A 10,014-nucleotide genomic window follows, 5' to 3' on the forward strand; every position below is an offset into this window, starting at 1 on the left:
TGGGTGTCTCCATCAGCCAAGCAGCTGACTCCAGATTTCAGCTCAAGTCATGATCTCAGGGTCATGAGATCAAGTCCCACATCAGGCTCCATACTGAGTGGGGAGTCTGCTTGAGGATTCTCTCTCTCCCTCTGCCCCGTCCCCCCTGCTTACACTCTCTCTCTCTAAAATAAATAAATAAATAGATGAAATGAATCTTCAAAAAAATTTTTTTAATCTTAAAAACACCTTATTTTTAAGTACTCTCTATGCCCAACGTGGTGGGACTTGAACTCATGGCCCCCTAAATCAAGAGTCACGTGCCTCACCGACTGACCTTTAAAATAAAAATGTTGGGGCGCCTGGATGGCTCAGTCATTAAGCATCTGCCTTCAGCTTGGGTCATGATCCCAGCTTCCTGGGATTGAGCCCCGAATCAGGCTCCCTGCTCAGCAGGAAGCCTTATTCTCCCTCTCCCAATCCCCTTGCTTGTGTTCCCTCTCTCTCTGTAAAATAAATAAATAAAATCTTTAAGATAAAATAAAATAAAAATGTTACTATCTACCTTGCAGCATTTTTGTACTATCCAGGCATAATTTATGGAAGGGGTATGACACCTAGCAGGAGCCCCAAAATGGTGGTCACTACTACTATATCAGGTTAACGTGCTCCTCGAGAAGAGATAGGGAAGAGGAAGCAGATTGCTGACCTGCTAACAGGCGCTGCTCACCCCAGGAAGGAGACTGATGCCTGGTATGTGCCCGGGGTCCGATACTCAAATACTGCATTAGTAAATAGGCTCTTGCCAGTTTGGCTATTTCTTTTCACATAACTTTATTGTCATCTTAAAGGTCATTAGTAAATTATAGGATTGTCTTTTAAGGTTTGTATTACATACATTTTAAAATTTAATTCATGCAAATGAGGAAGAAATTGAACTATGTAACTTGACTTTTGCTTTGAACTGTGGTAAGTTTAGTCTTAACTGTGGTCCCTCAGTAATAGGCAAATGAGAGGTTCTTCTTCTTTTTTTTTAAACGTTTATTTATTTATTTGAGAGAGAGAGACAGAGTGACGGGAGTGAGAGAGAGAATCCTTGAACAGAATCCCTACTGAGTGGGGAGCCTAACATGGGGCTTGATTCCAGGATCCTGAGATCATTACCTGAGCTGAAACCAAGAGTCAGCTGCTTAGCCCACTGAGCCACTCAGGAGCCCCCCCCCCCAACCCAAATCAGAGTTTCTAATGGTCCCTGCCACCAGAATGTTATTACCTTCCAAAAACCTCACAGTGCAGCTGCTGAGGGCCTGGAGCCCATGCTTGGAGCCAAGGTGGGGCGAGGCGGGAGACCTTCTGAAACCCACAGAAGCCAAGATACTCCTTGCAAGTGACAAGTGCCCCAGCCAAGAGGCTGGTGGCCTGCAACGCTGGTCTAGGGCCTTGCTAGCTTTAGCTTAGGACAAAACAAGTGTAACCCTTGAGTTTCTGTGTCCATAAGGGCTTTTTTTTTTTAAGATTTTATTTATTTATTTGAGAGAGTGCGAGAGAGAGACAGAGAACATGAGAGAAAGAAGAATGAGAGGCAGTGGGGGATGGGGAGGGCAGAGAGAGAGGGGGATGCAGACTCCGTGCTGAGCAGGGAGCCCAATGCAGGGCTCAATTCCACGACCTTTGGATCATGACCTGAGCCGAAGGCAAGCACGTAACCAACTGAGCCACCCAGGCACCCCTGTCCTTAAGGGTTTAATAACACTTCTAAGTTACAAATAACCCCCACTGCTCAAAGCTGTGCTATAACTTGTGGGTCCCAGGCACACTGGTTTTCATGGGCACTGCCTCCATAAAAAATCATCTTAAATTATATTCTATGCATTGGCATAAAGATGAATATATTAATACTGTATATTAAAATTTTTTCTTTGACCTAAGAGTTCTTCCTTTTCTGATTTTTTTTAAAGATTTTTATTTATTCAACAGACAGATCACAAGTAGGCAGAGAGGCAGGCAGAGAGAGAGAGGAGGAGGAGGCAGCCTCCCTGCTGAGCAGAGAGCCCGATGTGAGGCTCGATCCCAGGACCCTGGGATCATGACCTGAGCCGAAGGCAGAGGCTTTAACCACTGAGCCACCCAGGCGCCCCCTTTTTCTGATTTTTAAAAAAGATTTTATTTATTTATTTTAGAGAGAGAGAGTGCATGTGTGCTTACGAGAATGGAGAGGGGCAGAGAGGGAGAGGGGATCCCAAGCAGGCTCTGCAATGAGTGCGGAGCCTGACATAGGACTTGATCTCACAACTCTGAGATCATGACCTGAGCGGAAATCAAGAGCCGGATGCTTAACTGACTGAGCCACCCAGGCACCTCTCTCTCTCTCTTTTTTTTCCCCTGATTTTAAAGGAAATTATAACAGTTCTGTGGGACTTCGGCACTGTGCATGCCTGTACTTACTGGGTAAATTTGACCCCGATGGGGTAAGATTTATATTTAAAGGTGTTGGTGGGGAGGGAAGAATTGGAAGTGTGGAAAAAAAAACAACTTTACTGAGGACCACAGAGCCGTAAGAGAAAGCAGCAAATAAGTGAGCCATATTTTGTCAAGGTCTCCAAATACAGTCTCTCTTTTCAGAGGTTAAAATCTCCAGGTCTTAGAATTTGCTCATTTTACATTCAGGTTGATTACGGTTTAATGCAAAGCACCACAGTGATCACTTTTCAGGAGTAAATGTTTTTCTGATTACTTTGCATTTGTGTATCTAAAACTGGTATTTCGTGAATGCTAACGGCTGCAATTTGAGTTTCCAATTGAATTGTCAAGTAGTGACTTTGTTCTTTCACTTGTAAATGTCCATGTAATGTCCTTAGTTCCTTCAGCTTTCTTCTTTCCAGTAATCTTGAAGTATGTTTAGAAGCTGTCATTCCCTGCCAGCAGTGTTAGAAAGGGCTCTGCAAAGAACTAGGAGAATTATGGAAAAATTCAGTAAGTGCTGTCAGAAATTTTGCTCTTAACCTGTTTTTAGGTCTATGTTCTCCTGGCCTGAGATGTGAATACAAGCGACATGTGTGGTCCTTCCACCTGCCAGACAGAGCCACCAGGACCTCCCTGGAAACAGTTAGCAAACCCACAATGTAGGGACCCAGCCACCCAGCCACTCCAAGGTAGAAGGAGGACTACCCTTTGAGATACTCCTTGTTATTAGGTTGTAAAGGTGAATTATTTTTCTAAAGATCTCAGCACTAATATGCAGTATACCTCCTACAGGGAAGGAAGACACGCTTCCAACATACATCAGTGCTGTAGTTTCTGCTCCATATGAAATGGTGCTCCTGCCCTGTGCTGTTTCCTTCAATGTCAGGGCACCTGCTCTGAATTGTTTTCCCATTTGTAGAGACAAAGTCACACTGACTTAACCCCTATCTTTTAACCAGTTCCCACTCTAGTCACCTATTGCTTTGGGATTGTTTTCCTCTAAGGAGAAGGACTAATATTTATTGAGCACTTACTTAGTGCTTAGTTAGGTTCTTTCCTGTCCTTCCTCTCATTTAATCTTCACGCTTCTCAGAGGTGAAGTAATAGTCCTTGATAGATGAGGAAATTGAGGCTCAGAGAGGCAAAGCAATTGATAGAACTCAACAGTGAAAATTATGAAAGACAAAATGTACCAGACAATCAAGGATATGATTTATTCAGAATATTTCAATAAGGACAATGTTTATTAATGAGGAACCACTGACAGAAAAGGAAGGAGGCCTAGGGCTTATAGAAGCAGACACTCAAGAGAGTCATCTATGAGACTGACAGGATTCATGAGGGAGGATGGAGATGGATCTTGGAATCTGCAAGGGTAGGGTGGTCCTTTCTGGTTAGCTGCTCCGGGGACACAAACTGGTGGTGGATTTCTTAACTGTCACAACTTCCTGGGAGCATAAGGCCCAGAAATAGTTCAACATTGTCAGTTCCCCTCATTTGTTCAAGACAAGTACCGTTCCTTTCTGAACAACTCGAAGGTGATCATAAATCCCCGAGAAGGTGACATAAGATCTAAGAAAGTCTCATGAGGTGTCTTGTTAGTCATGCTCCTATAAAACCAGACGAACTGCCTGGTGAGAAGTGGTGACAGAGATCAGTTGTTTTGGGGTTCTGGAGACCAGGTATCTTAAAAGAGGATTCTTAAAATGAAAAAGGGAAATATTAACATTAAGGTACAGAGCCAGAAACTGAATTCTGAAGATTAGCAGTCCAATACATCCCAAAAGGTTGGTGGAGGAAGTTCTTGGTTATTCAGTGCTACTCTGAGTTTCCTGAAGCTCTCCAGTCTGGATGTTGATGTTCTTGCTGATGTCACCCACTATGTTGGCTACCTCCTGTTTAAGAGCATGGGTGACCCAACATTTTGCTGGACTTCCTTAGTGGTGCAGATGCGGCTTGTCCAAGGAGAATTCTGGCCCATGAATGGCTGGCTGTGGTGGTGAGTCTTTGCAGGCTTATGTCAAGTTTCTGGGCTTCAGGTTGCAGGGTTTCTTCAGATCCTAGGGGAAAGGGCCAGTTCTCACCTAGAATCTTGATAGGAATCTGGGCAGTCAGGTTTTATTTCTGAGTGACTTTAAGCTGGGTAGGAGTAAGAAAAATTGGAAGAATTTGTTTGGAGAATATTAGCCAGATGTTGAAGAAAACTAAAAGGATTAAAAATTTTGGTAAAGATTGACAATTTGACCAAGGTAACAGGATTCAATCTACTTTTGGTACATAGGTTTTTCCAGGAAAGAGTGTGGGGGGGACGATTAAATCTCTACCCAGACCAGACATAGTTTGTATATTTACCACTTACTTGTGATTTTCAAGGGTAAAAGATTTGATAGGTGTTCATTTAGGAATAACACAAGTGACAGTGGAGTTTGTTTCTGTGCAAAACAAGATAAAATATCTATGAATATAATGATCATTATTTTTAATTTGTGGATATTATGTATAATTTATAAAAATGGATGAACATAATCTTCACAAAGCAAAAACATCATACTTGATAATTGTAATTCTAAGTCATAATATACCACAAAGATATCAAGCATATAGATAGAAAATACCAAGAATATATCATGGAGTTTGATTAAGGTTTGGAGTTTATAAAACTCCATAGATAAGTGATGTTAATAAAACTCCATAGATAGTAAAACTCCACTGGAAAACTACAACCCTAAAAGATGCTCGATTTAGGGTGCCTGGGTGGCTCAGATGGTTAAGCGTCTGCCCTCAGCTCAGGTCATGATCCCAGGGTCCTGGGACTGAGTCTGACATCGGGCTCTCTTCTCCTTGGGGAGCCTGCTTCTCCCTCTGCCTCTGCCTCTCTCTCTGTCTCTCTTGAATAAATAAATAAAACCTTTTTTTAAAAAGATGCTAGGTTTAAATTAAAGAAATAAAGTTGCAACAAAGGTAACATTTTTAAAAATACTAAAATATGATGAATGCTACTCTGCTGTCTACTATAAGGCAAAGCATTACCAGGACTTTGATAAATCCAGCATATTGTAGACAGTGAGGGACTGACAAATCTCTAGGGACTTCCCATATGACATGCAATTCTGAAATATTTGTATTATTAACATTACCCATACAAATTTAACCTAAGAAAGTCTAAGCATCTCTTCTGATTTGACAACTCTTTGCTTGCAATTCAACAATAATATCGTATCAAATAAGCATTATTTCTAGTACCTCTCCATTTACAAGATGAAAGAATGAATCCTCTGTGATTTTCCAAGGACCCTCTGGGAAATCTCAAAGACAGTTTTAGGTGCAAAAGATATCACTTAAAATTGGATGTTGGAAAAACAAAAAGCAAAAGTTGTTAAGAGATCTGAACATCTCAGATGGGAATTGGATCTGGGTACCTGCAATGCAACATTTTGCTTCTCATCTCAAAGCAACAATAAAACATAAAAATAAACATAGAAGTTAGTATCATTGTAAAGAACCTTAGCTCCTTCCTAAGTGAAAAGGTTTTGTTTTCTTAAACCATCAAGGACATAATAAAAAACAACATAAAAATATAGAAGGTGATGGAATCTAGGTAGATTTTTTTTAAAAGATTTTATTTATTTGACAGAGATCACAAGTAGGCAGAGAGAGAGAGGAAGGGAAGCAGGCTCCCTGCTGAGCAGAGAGCCCGATGTGAGCAGAGAGCCCGATGTGGGGCTCCATCCCAGGACCCCAGGATCATGACCTGAGCCGAAGGCAGAGGCTTTAACCCACTGAGCCACCCAGGCACCCCGGAATCTAGGTAGATTACACAGAAAGTAAAGAACAACATTTTAAAACCTCATATTAAGTGCAGACCAATGATATCAGAAAATTTTGTATTTTAACAGAGATAAAAGCAAATTCTAGTTTTGCTTTGGCATAACTGAATCTTATAAATCTGCCCACCAAATCTTGGTGAGATTTGACCACCACAAATAAAAGTTCCTTTCCACAAATCTTCTGTAAGATTTTATACCCACTCAGATTGGGTCCCCCTCTTCCTTCTTTCTCATTCTGCAACCACCAGTCATTTTAGTTTAGGACAAAACAGCTCTCATTCTTCATTAGCAAAAACACATCCTGGGGGCGCCTGGGTGGCTCAGTGGGTTAAAGCCTCTGCCTTCAGCTCAGGTCATGGTCCCAGGGTCCTGGGATCGAGCCCCATATAGGGCTCTCTGCTCAGCAGGGAGCCTGCTTCCTCCTCTCTCTCTCTGCCTGCCTCTCTGCCTACTTGTGATCTCTGTCTGTCAAATAAATAAATAAACAAAATCTTAAAAAAAAAACACATCCTGTCTACCTTGCATACAAAATTGTTTCTCTCTGTCATCTCATTCACATATACTGATAATAAGTTTGACCACAGTAACTCGTATTCCACAGAAAAAATTAGAGGGCTGATAGCTGTGAACGATCTTTCACATATCAGACTTTGCAGCAGATTAGTGATGCTTACAACTTCCTACAGACATACACATCCTCCATAGCACAGTGTCTCAAAGTGGCAAAAAATGAACATGCTCATTAACAAAGCCAAGATATATAGCTTCCCTGTGCCATATAAAAATAAGAGGCAAATGTATATAAAGCTAAAATTATGAGTAGTAATTAATGTTTCAGTTTTCTAACATACTTAGACATGATGGATGTATCCAATGAATATTCATTAATTAACGCAATTTAGTAGAAGTCCAAGGTTTTATGTTGCCTAAAGATCTTGGAAATTATCTTCAGTTTCTATACTACGAAACATAATAAAATAAAGTTTCAGAACAATGATTCTCTTTGGTTACATGCAACTTTATATTTTTTCATAATCTTAAACACAAAGCAGAAGTAATGCTAAACTTGTAGAAGTTTTGGAAGCCCATACCCAAGTAGAATAAAAATGTATGCTTTTATTATATTTAATAATTCAGAGAAAACACAACTGTTTTTATTAAACCAAAATTATTAAACTAGCCTCGTTTGCCAGAGATTTACATAAACTATGTAAACTTGAATTCTTAAAACACTTCTGAGTTTTATATTTTATATTAACAATACCTCTTTTTTTAACATGCTTTTTAACAAAGCACATTTTACCTCTAAGTGTATCAGAATCGAACTCCTAAAAGAGATTTTATAATTTGATTTGTTCATACAATCCAGAGGTAGGAAAATATTCCATACTCACACAATAAGAGGGAAAAGCTTTTTTGAATTACAGATATATAAACATGCAGACACACACAGAGAAAAAGCATATAGCTTTAAGTGCAAAATTTTAGCCATGGGTCAAGCATAAACACAGAAATAGAAAACTCACCAGTCAATATTAAGGAACCATTCCCTTCCTAGTGAGTGCAAATTCTTAGTTGATCTGAGCTCAGACAACTAGATAAACGGAAAAGACTAACAAATCTGATTCTGTTATCATTCACCCAATAGAGAAAAGATCTGTTTCATGACATTACACCTGTTACATTTACATTAATCTATTTACAAAGAACACCAAATTGTCAGACAAGAAAACCAAGAGAAGCCATTTCCAGAAGTCAGATGAGTATTCATGAAGAATCAAAGTCAATTACTTACTGTGTTACCAGGGGACAGGAGTCCAGAGCACAGAACCAGGGGCTGGGCCCACTGTTGTGTCCCCAGATCAGAAGTAAGGAAGAGAGCACAAAGGGCGGAAGAGTCTCCGCATGTGGACGGTATAAAAAAGGATTCAAAGGCATGGCCTGATTCTGTTCAAAACTGTGAACGACAAAACGTGCTGGACAATAAAGGACGTGGTTTAATCCCTATTATTGCAACATGGAGAATGTTCATTAATGAGAACTGTCTCAAGGAAAAAGAAGGGGACCTGGGATTTATAGAGGCAGGTAAACAAGGGAGTCATCATGAACGAAATTGTCCTGAGGAAGGATGGAGACAGATCTTATCGCAGAATATGCAAGGGCAGGAAGGCCCTTTGTGGTTAGACAACCCAGGAACACAAAATTTAGGGGAATTCCTGACTGTAGCTACTATGTAGGAGCACAGGGCTCAGGAAAAGTCCAACATTGTTAAAAACAAAACAAAACAGCAAAAAAAACCTTTTTCCTTTAAAGGTGAAATCCTTTCTAATTCTTTTTTTTTTTTCTTCATTCCTCTAGCCTCCCTGGTCCTGGTTTTAATAATTGCTTATGAGCTGACTTTAACTGAATCTGATGAAGGCTGTAGCAACGAGGGAGGGCTTGGGAGGATGGAAAGGGCCCACTGGGTCCAGAAGAAGTGGACTCAGACCAGTCTGAAAGTGTCCAAAATGAATAAATCTATAACTGGAGTGGACACTTGTCAAAGGTTTAAATTAATCTCTGCCAGCAGGAAACTTCAATAACCTTCTAGAAACCCATTGTTTTCATCTCTAGAATGGAAACATAACAGACTTCTCCCAACCTCCAGTGATATACTAACATAAAACAACTGTTACATGTTGGGCACTCAGCATTTTCTCCCTTCTCCCCACCCCTACCCCTACCACTTCCCTTATTACTTACTCGGTTACAGCTCAGCCTCACTCTATCAGCAGCTCTCACACAGGACTGACTGCATGCTCTGTCTGGGCAAGGAACTAGACAATTTACCTTGGAATCCTCTTTGTATGCTGAGCACAGTCAGTGCTTGGTAAATTCCAATTTCTGCATTACAAAGTCATGGCTGAGCTGCTACAACAAAGAACCCCTAAACTAAAGTGACTGAAATAGGACAGAAGTTCATTTTTTTTTTCACGAGTTAGTCTTGAAGGTAGCAGTTCAGGCTGACAGGATGGCTCTGTGTGACACTTCGGGGATCTGATTCCCTGTATCTGTGGCTTTGACTAGGCTGCTAAGGCAGGGTCAGCAAACTGAAGTCTGTGAGCAGACCACCTGTTTTTATGTAACCACAGTCATGCCTATTTGTTTCCATATGACCCATGGATTCTTTTGTGTTACAACAACAAGATGAACAGTTTGTACAGAGACCATACAGCCTATGAGCCTAGAGTATCTCTTATGTGTCCTATTGCAAGGAGTCTGCCCACCCTGCTCTAAGGCACTGCCCTAATCTGCATCACTGAAGCTAGGTTGCTGCAAGGTCTAGGTTGCAGGACAGGAGAGAAGATAGAAGTTCAGTACACATGGTTTTATTTTTTCATTAGAGATGACTCAAATATTGCATGTATCATTTCTGCTCTCATTTCATTAGCCCAAACTTGGCCATATGGCCACATCTAGATGCAGGAGAAGTTGGGAACGTTGTCCCTAGCTGGATAGCCAGGTGTCCAGTGTAAATCAAAGGTTTTTTAATGACCTTTCAGTTATTATAAGAAAGAAGGACTGCAAACCACATATCAGATGAAAGACAGTAGCTAGGACGTAAAAAGAACTCTCAAAACTCAGTAAATCATTTTTGATGTTTTCCCAAATGAACAATCCAAGTGGAAAATGGGCAAAAGACATGAGCAGATATTTCACTGAAGAGAATATAAAGATAAGTAAACCCATGAAATGACGTATCACA

The 10,014-nt window shown here is 40.6% G+C and overlaps 1 long non-coding RNA gene across 2 annotated transcripts; it reads right to left on the minus strand.

The window, feature by feature from the left end:
* Positions 1-3,635: 3,635 nt before the first annotated feature.
* Positions 3,636-8,267, minus strand: LOC125085952 (uncharacterized). Of its 2 annotated transcripts, XR_007123044.1 has the most exons (4): positions 8,065-8,267; positions 5,686-5,779; positions 4,802-4,874; positions 3,636-4,502 (listed from the first exon to the last, which is right to left on the minus strand). It is a non-coding gene; the product is annotated as an uncharacterized LOC125085952 (long non-coding RNA). The 2 variants fall into 2 exon arrangements; XR_007123045.1 differs by lacking the exon at positions 5,686-5,779.
* Positions 8,268-10,014: the final 1,747 nt, after the last annotated feature.

This window comes from Lutra lutra, chromosome 15 (assembly GCF_902655055.1).
Source record: "Lutra lutra chromosome 15, mLutLut1.2, whole genome shotgun sequence".
Lineage (NCBI taxonomy): Eukaryota > Metazoa > Chordata > Mammalia > Carnivora > Mustelidae > Lutra > Lutra lutra.